This window comes from Triticum dicoccoides, chromosome 1A, assembly GCF_002162155.2.
Source record: "Triticum dicoccoides isolate Atlit2015 ecotype Zavitan chromosome 1A, WEW_v2.0, whole genome shotgun sequence".
In the NCBI taxonomy this organism is placed as follows: domain Eukaryota; kingdom Viridiplantae; phylum Streptophyta; class Magnoliopsida; order Poales; family Poaceae; genus Triticum; species Triticum dicoccoides.
In genome coordinates, this window is record NC_041380.1 from 240,752,503 (window position 1) to 240,768,540 (window position 16,038).

Below are 16,038 nucleotides of genomic sequence, written 5' to 3' on the forward strand. Positions count from 1 at the left end.
TGCCGGAGGGGGGAACCCTCACCGGTGGCCATCTTGATCATCCCAGTGCTCTCCATGACGAGGAGGGAGTAGTTCTCCCTCGGGGCTGAGGGTATGTACCAGTAGCTATGTGTTTGATCTCTCTCTCTCTCTCTCTCTCTCTCTCTCGTGTTCTTGATTTGGCACGATCTTGATGTATTGCGAGCTTTGCTATTATAGTTGGATCCTATGTTTCTCCTCCCCCTCTTCTCTCTTGTAATGAATTGAGTTTCCCCTTTGAAGTAATCTTCTTGGATTGAGTCTTTAAAGATTTGAGAATACTTGTTGTATGTCTTGCCGTGGATATCTGTGGTGACAATGGGATACCACGTGCCACTTGATGTATGTTTTGGTGACCAACTGGCGGGTTCCACCCATGAATCCATGCATAGGGGTTGGCACACGTTTTCGTCGTGATTCTCCGGTAGAAACTTTGGGGCACTCTTTGAGGTCCTTTGTGTTGGTTGAATAGATGAATCTGAGATTGTGTGACACATATCGTATAATCATACCCACGGATACTTGAGGTGACATTGGAGTATCTACGTGACATTAGGGTTTTGGTTGATTTGTGTCTTAAGGTGTTATTCTAGTACGAACTTTAGGGCTGTTTGTGACACCTATAGGAATAGCCCAACGGATTGATAGGAAAGAATAACTTTGAGGTGGTTTCGTACCCTACCATAATCTCTTCGTTCATTCTCCGCTATTAGTGACTTTGGAGTGACTCTTTGTTGCATGTTGAGGGATAGTTTTATGATCCAATTATGTTAGTATTGTTGAGGGAACTTACACTAGTGAAAGTATGAACCCTAGGCCTTGTTTCCTATCATTGCAATACCGTTTACGCTCACTTTTATCATTCGTTACCTTGCTGTTTTTATATTGTCAGATTACAAAAACTATTATCTACCATCCATATTGCACTTGTATCACCATCTCTTCGCCAAACTAGTGCACCTATACAATTTAACATTGTATTGGGTGTGTTGGGGACACAAGAGACTCTTTGTTATTTGGTTGCAGGGTTGCTTGAGAGAAACCATCTTCATCCTACGCCTCCTACAGATTGACAAACCTTAGGTCATCCACTTGAGGGAAATTTGCTACTGCCCTACAAACCTCTGCACTTGGAGGCCCAACAACGTCTACAAGAAGAAGGTTGTGTAGTAGACATCAAGCTCTTTTCTGGCGCCGTTGCCGGGAAGGTGAGTGCTTGATGGTATATCTTTAGATCTTACAATCGAGTCTTTTAGTTTCTTGTTTTATCACTAGTTTAGTTTATAAAAAAACTATAAAAAATGGAATTAAGTTTGTCTCATACGCTTCACCTTTTTAATATCTTTCGTGAGTATGATGGAAAGGATAATTGTGCTCAAGTCCTAGAAGAAGAAATCTATAAAATGTTTGGCACTAAATATTTTAATGAGGAGCATGATTGCAATTTTTTTAGTATGAATTCTTTGAATATCCATAATATTAATGATGATTGCACTAGTTATGATGAAAATGCCTCCTATAAACATGTCAATTTTTGTGGAGTAGACTGGGTTTGCAAGTACACACCAAATAGGGAAGATAGATATTGCAAGAGGCATAAGTACTTAGAAACCAAATTGTTGCAAGAAAGCCTAGATGAGTGTGCTGAAAGATTCAATATTTTTCGTGCCCCTTGTGAACTTTGCAATGAACATGGTCATTTAAAGCTCCAATGCTATTTGTTTCATGATCAAGTCGTGTCCAAACATTGTGATAATTTGATTACCCTTGAGCATCATAAAGAGCTTAGCCTCCTTTTCGGTTATGAAGAAATGAAACGTATAACTCAAGGTATTCCAAAGTTTAATCTTGATAGAGTTCTTGATTTTGATCTAGAGAAAATTTATATGTATTGTGCGGTGAATTGCATTGATAATCCTTATATTGCCAATTACGTAAAGAAAAGAAAACAAATAGAAGATGAAGAGAATACTAATGAAAGGGAAGAGACTTCCCAATATCCTCCTATTATTTCTTATGATGAATCAGGTAACGAGGAGGAGCCTTCTACTCAACCAATCTCATTAATAAGGAGCTCCAAAAAGAGGATTGAACCCCCACATGATGTGGTGAAGAAGAAGAAAAGAAAAAGGAAGAGAGGTAAAAAGATATCTCTCCCAAATAATGATGCTCCTATTACTATTGTGCCACATGAAAATATAATTGTGGAAGATAATGATAGTTCTTATGATCTTGAAAATCTTTTTGGCACTCGCTTGGAAGAATATGGTAATTGCTATACTGTTGGTGCTATCCATACTATTAATTATGAGAGTGATTATGCTTATGATATGAAAAGGCCCAAGGTTGGGGATGCTATGTTTGACGAAGATGATGTTTTTGAGAATATATTTGCTGCAATTAATGTTTGTCCCAAGCTTGGGGAAGCTATGATTAATGAAGATAATATTTTTAGTCTCCCAAGTTTTGATATGCAAGTTTACTATGATGAAAGCATGCCTCCCATCTATGATGATTATTGTGATGACACGTATGCTTTAAAGAATAATGATAACCATGAAACTTGTCATGTTGATCTTAATTTTCAATCACATGATAATTATTTTGTTGAGTTTGCTCCCACTAATATTCGTGAGAAGAATTTTGCTTATGTGGAGAGTAGTAAAATTTCTATGCTTGTAGATCATGAAAAGAATGCTTTAGGTGCTGGTTATATTGTTAAATTCATTCATGATGCTACTGAAAATTATTATGAGGGAGGAATATATGCTTGTAGGAATTTGCAATAATAGCAAGTTTCCTCTCTATGTGCTTAAAGTTTTGAAGTTATGCTTGTTTTACCTTCCTATGCAAGTTGATTCTTGTTCCCAGAAGTTATTTGCTCATAAAATCCCTATGCATAGGAAGTGGGTTAGACTTAAATGTGCTAGTCATATTCTTCATGATGCTCTCTTTATGTTACAATTCTTATCCTTCATGTGAGCATCATTGAAATCATCATGCCTAGCTAGGGGCGTTAAACGATAGCGCTTGTTGGGAGGGAACCCAATTTTATTTTGTTCCTTCATTTTTGTTCCTCTTTAGTAATAAATAATTCATCTAGCCTCTGCTTAGATGTGGTTTTATGCTTTTAATTAGTGTTTGTGCCAAGTAGAACCTTTGGGAAGACTTGGGGAAAGTCTTGTTGGTCATGCTGTAAAAAACAGAAACTTTAGCGCTCACGAGAACTGCTGCCATTTTTATTTGGAGAGTTATATTTAGTTAATTATTTTTTCAGATGATTAATATATAAATTCCTCAGGTCCAGAAATTTATTTGAGAATTTTATGAGTTCCAGAAGTATACGTTTGATCCAGATTACTACAGACTGTTCTGTTTGTTTTTCATGTGTTGTTTACTTATTTTGATGAATCTATGGCTAGTAAAATAGTTTATAAAACATATATAAGTTGGAATACAGTAGGTTTAACACCAATATAAATATAGAATGAGTTCATTACAGTAACTTGAAGTGGTGATTTATTTTATACTAACGGAGCTTACGAGTTTTCTACTTTAAGTTTTGTGTTGTGAAGTTTTCAAGTTTTGGGTAAGGATTCGATGGACTATGGAACAAGGAGTGGTAAGAGCCTAAGCTTGGGGATGCCCAAGGCACCCCAAGGTAATATTAAAGGATAACCAAGAGCCTAAGCTTGGGTATGCCCCGGAAGGCATCCCCTCTTTCGTCTTCGTTCATCGGTAACTTTACTTGGAGCTATATTTTTATTCACCACATGATATGTGTTTTGCTTGGAATGTCAATTTATTTTGTTAGTATTTGCTTGCTGTTATTTAGAACAATGTTTTGCATCTTTTATTTCAATAAAAGTGGCTTTGATAGCCTTTACTATGCCTATGTTACAAGTATACATGTTGCTGTTTGAAAACAGAAAGTTTACCGCTGTTGCAATAATTCCCTAGAAAAGTCAGAATGTTATAAAATGTTGAAACCTTTTGCATATTAATCTATGATAAATTTACTACAGTGGGAATTTTCTTTCATAATTTTTGGAGCTAGGGAAGTATGGATGTTGCTGTTTTCTTTACAGACTATCCTGTTTAGGCAGATTGCTGTTATGTTTGCATATGTTTGCTTCTTTAATGATTCTATTTGAGGATAGGACTATTAAATATGCAGAGTCATTTAGTATGCAATGTTGAATAATAATTTTAGGGATTTGCTACAGTAGAGTATGATAAGGTTTTTGCAATGGTTTATACTAACCTATCTCACGAGTCCTTGTTGAGTTTTGTGTGGATGAAGCTTTTGAGATTTAGGGAGACCGTGATATGAGAGGAATTAAGGAGACATAAAATCTCAAGCTTGGGGATGCCCAAGTCACCCCAAGATAATATTTCAAGAAGTCTCAAGCATCTAAGCTTGGGGATGCCCCAGTTGGCATCCCACCTTTCTTCTTCAACAACTATCGGTTAGTATCGGTTGATCCTAAGTTTTTGCTTCTTCACATGATGTTTGCTATTCTTAGATGTCATTTTATTTTGCTTTGCTTGCTGTTTGAATAGAGTACCAAGATCTGAAATTATTAAATTTTAGAGAGTCTTCACATAGTTGCATAATTATTCGACTACTCATTGATCTTCACTTAAATCTTTCGGAGTAGTTTGTCATTTGCTCTAGTGCTTCACTTATATCTTTTAGAGCATGGTGGTAGTTTTATTTTGAAGAAATAGATGAACTCTCATGCTTCACTTAGATTATTCTGAGAGTCTTAAATAGCATGGTAATTCGCTTAAAATCCTAATATGCTAGGTATACAAGATTAATAATAAAATTCTCTTATGAGTGTGTTGAATACTATGAGAAGTTTGATACTTGATAATTGTTTTGAGATATGGAGATGGTGATATTAGAGTCATGCTAGTTGAGTTGTTGTCAATTCGAGAAATACTTGTGTTGAAGTTTGTGATTCCCGTAGCATGTACGTATGATGAACCGTTATGTGATGAAGTCGGAGCATGATTTATTTATTGATTGTCTTCCTTATGAGTGGCGGTCGGGGACGAGCGATGGTCTTTTCCTACCAATCTATCCCCCTAGGAGCATGCGCGTAATACTTTGCTTTGGTAACTTCTAGATTTTTGCAATAAGTATATGAGTTCTTTATGACTAATGTTGAGTCCATGGATTATACGCACTCTCACCCTTCCACCCTTGCTAGCCTCTCTAGTACCGCGCAACTTTCGCCGGTACCATAAACCCACCATATACCTTCCTCAAAACAGCCACCATACCTACCTATTATGGCATTTCCACAGACATTCCGAGATATATTTCCATGCAACTTTCCACCATTCAGTTTATTATGACACGCTTCATCATTGTCATATTGCTTTGCATGATCATGTAGTTGACATTGTGTTTGTGGCAAAGCCACCGTTAATAATTCTTTCATACATGTCACTCTTAATTCATTGCATATCCCGGTACACCGCCGGAGGCATTAATATAGAGTCATACTTTGTTCTAGTATCGAGTTGTAAATAAATAGAAGTGTGATGATCATCATTCAATAGAGCATTGTCCCAAAAAAAGAGAAAGGCCAAATAAAAAAAGAAAGGCCAAATAAAAAAAGAAAGGCCAAATAAAAAAAGAAAGGCCAAATAAAAAAATAAATAAAAAGGGGCAATGCTACTATCCTTTTTCCACACTTGTGCTTCAAAGTAGCACCATGATATAGCGAGTCTCATATGTTGTGCTTCAAAGTAGCACCATGTTCTTCATATAGAGAGTCTCATATGTTGTCACTTTCATATACTAGTGGGAATCTTTCATTATAGAACTTGGCTTGTATATTCCAATGATGGGCTTCCTCAAAATGCCCTAGGTCTTCGTGAGCAAGCGAGTTGGATGCACACCGACTAGTTTCTTTTGTTGAGCTTTCATACATATATAGCTCTAGTGCATCCGTTGCATGGCAATCCCTACTCACTCACATTGATATCTATTGATGGGCATCTCCATAGCCCGTTGATACGCCTAGTCGATGTGAGACTATCTTCTTCCTTTTTGTCTTCTCCACAACCACCATTCTATTCCACCTATAGTGTTATGTCCATGGCTCACGCTCATGTATTGCATGAAGATTGAAAAAGTTTGAGAACATCAAAAGTATGAAACAATTGCTTGGCTTGTCATCGGGGTTGTGCATGATTTAAATATTTTGTGTGGTGAAGATGGAGCATAGCCAGACTATATGATTTTGTAGGGACAACTCTCTTTGGCCATGTTATTTTGAGAGGAGATGATTGCTTTGTTATTATGCTTGAAGTATTATTATTTTTATGTCAATACTAAACTTTTGTCTTGAATCTTATGGATCTGAATATTCATACCACAATTAAGAAGAATTACATTGAAACTATGCCAACTAGCATTCCACATCAAAAATTATCTTTTTTATCATTTACCTACTCGAGGACGAGCAGGAATTAAGCTTGGGGATACTTGATACGTCTCCAACGTATCTATAATTTTTGATTGCTCCATGCTATATTATCTACTGTTTTGGGCAATACTGGGCTTTATTATCCACTTTTATATTATTTTTGGGACTAACCTATTAACCGGAGGCCCAGCCCAGATTTGCTGTTTTATGCCTATTTCAGTGTTTTTGAAGACAAGGAATATCAGACGGAGTCGAAATGGAACGAAATCAACTGGAGAGGTTATTTTTGGAAGGAAACACACCTGATGGACTTGGACCCCACGTCAGAAGATACGGGAGCTGCCCACGAGGGTGGGGGGCGCCCCCACCCCCCTAGGGCGCGCCCCTTGCCTCGTGGGGCCCCCGTGGCTCCCCTGACATACCTCCTGCACCCATATATACCTACGTGACCTAAAACTTCCAGAACGCAAGATAGATTGGGAGTTCCGCCGCTAGAAGCCTCTGTAGCCACCAAAAGTCAATTGGGACCCTGTTCTGGCACCCTGCCGGAGGGGGGAATCCTCACCGGTGGCCATCTTCATCATCCCGGTGCTCTCCATGATGAGGAGGGAGTAGTTCTCCCTCGGGGCTGAGGGTATGTGCCAGTAGCTATGTGTTTGATCTCTCTCTCTCTCTCTCGTGTTCCTGATTTGGCACGATCTTGATGTATCGCGAGCTTTGCTATTATAGTTGGATCCTATGTTTCTCCTCCCCCTCTTCTCTCTTGTAATGAATTGAGTTTCCCCTTTGAAGTAATCTTATCGGATTGAGTCTTTAAAGATTTGAGAATACTTGATGTATGTCTTGCCATGGATATCTGTGGTGAAAATGGGATACCACATGCCACTTGATGTATGTTTTGGTGACCAACTTGCGGGTTCCTCCCATGAACCTATGCATAGGGGTTGACACACGTTTTTGTCGTGATTCTTCGGTAGAAACTTTGGGGCACTCTTTGAGGTCCTTTGTGTTGGTTGAATAGATGAATCTGAGATTGTGTGACGCATATCGTATAATCATACCCACGGATACTTGAGGTGACATTGGAGTATCTAGCTGACATTAGGGTTTTCGTTGATTCGTGTCTTAAGGTGTTATTCTAGTACGAACTCTAGGGCTGTTTGTGACACCTATAGGAATAGCCCAACGGATTGTTTGAAGAATAACTTTGAGGTGGTTTCGTACCCTACCATAATCTCTTCGTTCGTTCTCCGCTATTAGTGACTTTGGAGTGACTCTTTGCTGCATGTTGAGGGATAGTTTTATGATCCAATTATGTAAGTATTATTGAGGGACCTTACACTAGTGAAAGTATGAACCCTAGGCCTTGTTTCCTATCATTGCAATACCGTTTACGCTCACTTTTATCATTCGTTACCTTGCTGTTTTTATATTTTCAGATTACAAAAACTATTATCTACCATCCATATTGCACTTGTATCACCATCTCTTCGCCGAACTAGTGCACCTATACAATTTACCATTGTATTGTGTGTGTTGGGGACACAAGAGACTCTTTGTTATTTGGTTGCAGGGTTGCTTGAGAGAGACCATCTTCATCCTACGCCTCCTACGGATTGATAAACCTTAGGTCATCCACTTGAGGGAAATTTGCTACTGTCCTACAAACCTCTGCACTTGGAGGCCCAACAACGTCTACAAGAAGAAGGTTGTGTAGTAGACATCAATCCCCTATACTTGTGGTTTATCATTAGGTACATCACACACAATTTTCCCCATTAAATCGTTTGTGATAGCGTTGTCATTGCACACGATATTAACAATTTCATCATTTGCATTATTGAATGCATCACACGCGGTGCAAAGAAGAAACTATGGCAAAGGCAGTCCATCACACACAGTTTCTATGTGGTAAATGTTTGCGCAAGGTGGCCTAACGCAAACAATTTTCAAGAGGATGTCGTGTGTGCAGTGGAGATTGATCACACGCGTAGTGGATCCTAGAAATGTGTCTGATCTTCACGTCTATCGTAGACGTTTCACTTTCGCAAACTGTCTGCAGTGTAATCCCTAATTAATCCCTAATTTAAAAATCACATGTTTTGAATTTGAAAGTAGGCAATCACTTATTTCATGTCCAACCATATTTATTACAAATATAGGTTCAATCACAAATGCATAATTCGATGCACAAGTACATATACTAAAGAACTACAGAAGCACCAAGTAAAGAATGATGAACCACAGTTGTACTAAAGACTGTAAAGAGAGAGGCGAAAGACATTCTGGTCGCTGGAAAAGGTGAAGCTGAATGCCCATATTGTGCCTGACGGTGTCCTGGACTAGGGGGTACTCATCACGTCATCTCCTAATCTGTTAGATTGGGCCGAGGACCCCCAGGGCCATATACTCATGGGCCAGTTCGGATAGCTGCCGCATACAAGGAAGATTCCACAAGACTTGGCGATCAAGACAAGGACTCCTCCCCACCGGCGTATTCGCCTACGACTCTTGTTATCCTAGGCCTCTGGTGCATTATATAAACCGGGGCCAGGCTAGTCGATAGAGATATACCAACAATCATATCATTGGCTAGCTTCTAGGGTTTAGCCTCTACGATCTCGTGGTAGATCAACTCTTGTAATACTCATATCATCAAGATCAATCAAGCGGGAAGTAGGGTATTACCTCCATCGAGAGGGCTCAAACCTGGGTAAACATCGTGTCCCCTATCTCCTATTACCATCGATCCTAGACGCACAGTTCGGGACCCCCTACCCGAGATCCGCCGGTTTTGACACCGACATTGGTGCTTTCCTCGAGAGTTCCGTTGTGTGATCGATTAAGACGTGTTTAAAGCCGATGGTCGATGATATTAGTACTTCGGTACATAAAATCATTTTACATAAAATTCTTTTACCCAAGTCACTTCGGGGCTCTTAAATTTATATGAGCCGTTTTATAATAAGTGTTCTTCTTCTTAGTCGTTGCAAAGTTTTTTATTATTATTTATCACTCCTTTTTTCGACACGAGTGTGTGGTCACTAGCCGGGGAGCCTAATTTCTCTCTCAAAGCCGCTAGAGTTTAGTTTGCTAAACTGGCCTAATGGGAAGTACTCCGCCTTCGGGATAGGAGGTTGAAGCCGTAGGCTGACCCGCTTGAAGTCTTGAGATAGGATGTGTCATGTTAAAGCACGACAGAAGCACCTTTTTTTTTCTAAAGTCCAATTTTTAGATTGGCACCGAACACTTGACCTTGTTCGGACGTCAGGTTTTCACTGACGTTTTTTGGTTTTCCAAGCCTATGACACTTTTAAACTATTTGTGTGTTTCCAGCATTAGTCTCGTAGTGCAATGCCGGACACCTTTAGAGATTCGGCAAAAACATTGTCGAATATTGCCATATATGCATCGGTTTCGAATTGTGTCTTCGGTCAATAGTTGGGTTGCCCGGCTCCTGTGCTTGCCTCCTACGTTCCTCTTTGTTCAGCTAGGTGTGAAAAGGGAGAACCACTGCGATTGTGTTTCCAGCTCGCATGGTCAAGCACCTCACTGGAGAAAGCCGAAAACTGACTGTCACAATAGGCATAAACTGGTCAGCAATCCGATGACTATGTTAAATGACGGGCCGTTCATAACATTGGCCGAAGTGTTTATGGCTTGACCTCGGCTATCGCCGAACACTAACCGGGGGCTCATAGCTAGCTTCCCCAATTTAAAGCTCCTATGACTAAGCGAAAGTTATAAAGCCCGCATATCTGATTGCCTTGTTTCCGTTAACACAACCGCCTTTGGACACCGAGGCGTCGGCTAAGGGTTGTTTTGTTAGTGCGGAAACACCCTGTGTAGTATCTACCAAGGGGTAGAAGCCGACGATGGGCCACTTTCAACTGATAAACGGTCGCAATGGAGTCAAAATAATGATGTAAAGTACTTGGATACATAGAATCATTACACATAATCTGTGATTTTACTCTGGATATCGATCCTTAATTCGGCCACCCGTGCCCAGATTAAGGCTCGGGGGCTAAATATTAAAGGGGCACATCGATCCCCTGATCTGGTGTTGCCACCCGACCAGTGTCTCGGGGGCTACCGCATTGCCTATTTCAATGCAGAAAATTCCAACTGCCAAGTGTTCGGCTTGACCGAACTATGGGCAAACGTGTCTTAGAATAACAATAGGTACCATTTGGACCTATCCGGCGTCAAGCTAAATATATTAAGGCAACTTTTCAAGACCGTCTCTCAAGGGCCCGTTCACCGTTCACCGATCACTATTATCTCTAATATATTACACTGCATTTTTATTCCTATGTATGCTGCCGAGCTAGGAGTTGATCCTCAGGCCGATTTCGCGCATCGACCCGAGTCTTAGGGGCTACTAGGATCAGCAGTTTTATGTTTTCCTTCAGGTGCATCTCGGATTTTAGACCGACACACACCTTGAGGGCTACTGGATATACATATACTGGCTATATATCTCGGCAGAGAATAAATTGCACCAATAAAAAATATTCACAAAAAATCAGCCTGCTGTCGGGTGGTGCACCACCTCGGAAGTAGTCCGGCATAAAGCTCGGGCGCCAGTGGCTGGCTCCACAGAGGGCATTTTCAGCATTAAGCTCGGCTAAACTCCTTCAACTTTTTTGGATCAAGATGATCTATGATTTCTTGGATATAGTCCGCCATTTGAGCTTGGACATAGTCCGACATTGGAGCTCGGATGCATTTCGGCGTTGGAGCTCGGAAGCAGTCCGACATTGGTGCTCGGCTGCAAAAGATACCTCGAATGCAGTCCGGCATTAGAGGTCGGACGCAAGAGGACACTGCCTCCCGAGAACAACTTCAAACCCGAGGAGTGGCATAAAAATAACAAGGCATTGGTAAAGGCCGGAAACTTAAAGGGGCTCCTCGGATGCCCGACGTGTAAACTCTTCATATTCACTTTGGCGATCCTCAAGATCGAAGATGGAAAGATTTGTTGAACTAGTTTTCAAGACCAACGACCGAAGATGAAGAACAGTTCGGAAGAATCTAGGAGCATCCCTAACTTGAAGACCGGTTCAGGGGGCTACTGACGGTGTCCTAGACTAGGGGGTACTCATCACGTCATCTCCCGATCTGTTAGATTGGGCCGAGCACCCCCAGGGCCGTATACTCATGGGCCAGTTCAGACAACTGCCGCATACAAGGAAGATTCCACAAGACTTGGCGATCAAGACAAGGACTCCTCCCCACCGGCGTATTCGGCTAGGACTCTTGTTATCCTAGGCCTCTGGTGCATTATATAAACCGAGTCCAGGCTAGTCGATAGAGATATACAACAACAATCATATCATTGGCTAGCTTCTAGGGTTTAGCCTCTACGATCTCGTGGTAGATCAACTCTTGTAATACTCATATCATCAAGATCAATCAAGAAGGAAGTAGGGTATTACCTCCATCGAGAAGGCCCGAACCTGGGTAAACATCGTGTCCGCTGTCTCCTGTTACCATCGATCCTAGACGCACAGTTCGAGACCCCCTGCCCGAGATCCGCCGGTTTTGACACCGACAGTGCCCTCCTCCATGCGTAATGCGCGCATGACTCTAGGCCAACCCCTTGTGATGGCTGCCCGTCCATCCTTCACTGTCTTCATTACGACTTCTCGATGCTCATTGTAGTCTAGATGAAATACTTTAACCTTCATTGCGTGTCCACCAATCATGTACTTTGCTAGGTATCTTAAGTGAACTGCTTTGGGAACCACTGCGAATGAAAAAGATTCAGACATTGTTGTCTAACAACTAATTATGGGCAGTAAAAAGAGAAGGTTGTAGAGTTTGTAGTTACCATCCTATGGCTCACTGTTGTCTTGGATAGAGCATAAACAAATAATTTGATTGCCACCATTCATATGTTTTTGCTAATAATCCTTATCAGTTTCCTCACTTGATGGTTGTTCATGAATATCTCATAGCCCCATACGCAAAAAGGGTCAATGCATGGATCCTTGCCAAGGGCATATGTACCTACAAGCAACAAGTGTCCAGGCCTGGATCTATATGCACTACATTATGGAACGATGAGGGGAGTACAAGCCTAGGGATGAAGCTAACCTCGACGGAAAATGGTGGCCACTCCCGTTGTTCTCCTACATAAGTAATGGAAAGGCATGATAAGTACAACAACCTTAACATCAAACAAATATAGCAAAGGTAAACAACATCATCTCCAAATGATAGCTTGAATGTGTTGGTTTTAGCATGCTGTTAAAGCAGATACAAAATGGAAGGCAATATTACCGACAGCAGGCTTAACAGCCATCAAATATTGCAATTCAAACTAGTATTGTTGAAAATGAATAGAACGTAGGTAATGCTTAAACATCAAACTGGATAAATGTCTAAAACTGAAATAAAGGGCATGTGTTAACTACACCAGACATAACTAGAACCAAATATAGCCGTTCAAACTGGTATTGATGTAGTGGAGTGGCACAATTCCGACTTGCACATAATGAACAACACATTGTGAATGACTGAAATAAATAAGGCATAAATGATCAGTATAACAACCAAATATAGCCATTAAAAACTAGACAGAGTCTCACTACAACCAACCTAACAAGCAAATATAGATAAACAGGGCATATGCTTGAAAACTGGACAAATGCTCACTGCAACCAACCTAACAAGCAAATACAGATAAACAAGGCATATGCTTGAAAACTCGACAAATGCTAAAAAAGCAACCTAACAACCAAATACATATAAACAAGGCATCTGCTTGATAACTAGACAAATGCTCACTGCAACCAAACTAAGAACCAAATACATATAAACAAGGGATCTTCTCCATAACTGGAAAAATGCTCACTACAACCAACCTAACAACCAAATACAGATAAACAAGGCATCTACCCACTATAAACAACCAAATATAGTCATTCATGAAACTGAAGTGGATGATTCATATTTAAACATCACATAGCCCTATTGAACAATACATTTTTGCATAACTGAAATAATTAAACACGGCACAGTTAAAGCACCGCACGGCAAATACTACTACAACAAAGGGTACTGGCTGGCAAGGTAGAAAAGGTAAGATTTGCTGATAGGACGTTGCCTCACATTTCATGGACGGGATCCTTCCAGTTGGAAGAGCACAAACCCATGGTGCGCTCTCTGATGTCACAGATGGGTCGTTTCACCTTGGAAGAACCTTCATGGGTGACCTCCTCGTGGTCATGGTCGTGGTCGATGAGATCTACCTTGGCAATTGAGGATCCCAAGCTGCCACCGTAGAACATGTCCTTCAGAAATGAAAATATGGGCTCGATGGTGTACAAGGATCACAAATCCTTGACCGCTTGGCGGAGGAGATCAGCGGCAGGGCCGTCGAAGATATCTATGACGGTTGAACCAAAGGGGTTGGCGATGGACCTGTTGGAGATATGCCCTAGAGGCAATCATGTATGATGATATTTCCATATGTGTTTATGAATAAAGATAGTCCTTAGACATTATCAATGATGTGTATCAGCATGTACGTGACCTGTTTGTGGGACTATGCATTGTATGATGACTGTCCTAAAAGGTCCATGGTCGAAAGGGTTGTGTGGATGCACAGCCGACTAGACTAGCATATGACATGGTCGATGGCTTGGTCTCACTAGCCATGAAGCATTGGATGCTAAGCGGATAATATGGACTCGGAAGGATCTGGTCGGATTCGACATAGTCGGATCCGAGTTGAGATAAGGTCCGAGTCGGACAGACCCAACTATGAGACGCAATGATATGTCATATGTGAGTCTCTAGTACAACATATGTTCTATGTCCTAAGACCTGAGCTAGTGCATGTACTCGGGATGGTGACAGACTTGCTTTGGGCCAACCAAACTCTACTCCATGACTAGGTAGTTACAAAGGTAGGTTTCGGGCTTGTCTAGACCCATGCTGCGAGACATGGTCGAGCAAGATGGGATTTGCCCCTCCGATCATGAGAGATATACTTTGGGCCCCTCGTGTGATCCGATCAGGATAAGCATGGCCATTCGACAAGGATTATGAGATAATCTGGTTTGTGGTCGGCATCACAGGAATGAGAAAGAGGTCGGGCCAGCACAAGGATGACAGACTCACCTTGAGCCCGACAACATATATCGTGTGGCAAAAGGAATGGAAGTATGATGTACAGGTTCGCCTAACCAGCTTCATAGTCTGCTTGGTGTTCAACATGCCTTGCTAGGGGCCACTACCAACCATGCAGTTCAGAGGTGATCCGAACTGCGACCAAGCCGGCTTGAACCTAAGGCTCGCGCGCTTAAGGGACGAAACGAGGCCCAAGTGCGGCACACTCATGTGGTTGATCGCTTCGGCGCTGTCACTAGGGTTTGCATGTGTTGCGAATAGACACCTCCACCTGCCGCCGGTTGTGTGATCAGACCTAGCAGTCCGCCGCACGATGTTCCTCCAGCACGCACGGATACCATTAGAGGCGGTGCACTTGCGCGGCTCCGGCGAACCTATACGTGGGAACCGACGACTGGCTGTTCGAGGGAGATCGGACGAGGAGGAGACGATCCACGTGGATGCGCTGCCCCAACTCTTCTTCTGCTGCACAGCACTGCGCGTCTAGTGGTAACGATCTGTGATCCATTCCTATAGCATGTTCCTGGTTGTTCTGCGCGTAGGAAAATTTTAATTTGCAGTCAACGCATCCTACCGTAGAACCAAACAGTGGTATCAGAGCCTCTGCTATAGGATTTGGATTTAGATCATATGCATATTAGATATGTGGAGGCGATAGATGAGATCTGTTGTTGTTGATGAGATCGGCTGTGTGCACGGTTGATGAGATCAACTGCACATGGGGATTGATGTGGCTATGTTTTCTAATGACCGGAGTCGATGAGGTCGTGACACAACCTACCCCTACCGGTCGGTATCCGCCATCAGGGTTAACAGTGAAACGTAAATCCGAATCGGACTCGCGATGATCGATAAGATCGGTCAGACCGGCGTGTGCGTAGCGCCTTGTATTTCATACACAATCACTCAAACCAGTAGAATGCGATTCTATGCGTAACTTTGTTTTGCAGGTTTGATGTGAGCAGTATGGCTCATGTGTATGTGATGCATGTGTGTAAATTACACATGGCCTGCGTGTCATGTTCGTTAGCCGGTGGGAGCCAAAGTGTTGTCATTATATTGTATAACGACCTGCGTGTCGACTTGTGACTCTATGTAAAATTCATTACTAGTTGTAGTAGTTGGATAATAGAGATCAGGTTGGTGGCTTGGTGTCCCAGCGTGACAAACAAGATGGAGTTCCTAGATGGTCATCGGAGTCGGAGCCGACCTGGAAGAACATCCATGAAGGAGCCATACTATTTCACATTATATGTTTTATTTGTGATTGTTATGCTTCTTGTTTTCTATGCATGTTAGAATGATAGAAAGATCCCTCGTTAATATCAAGAAATTTGCCATCCCCGATGTTGCACCTTCGCACGTCAAGTACATCTAGTAGTGGGCTCATAAAATTGGGGTGTTGCTAGGTGTCCTTGAACTGAAGGGTTCA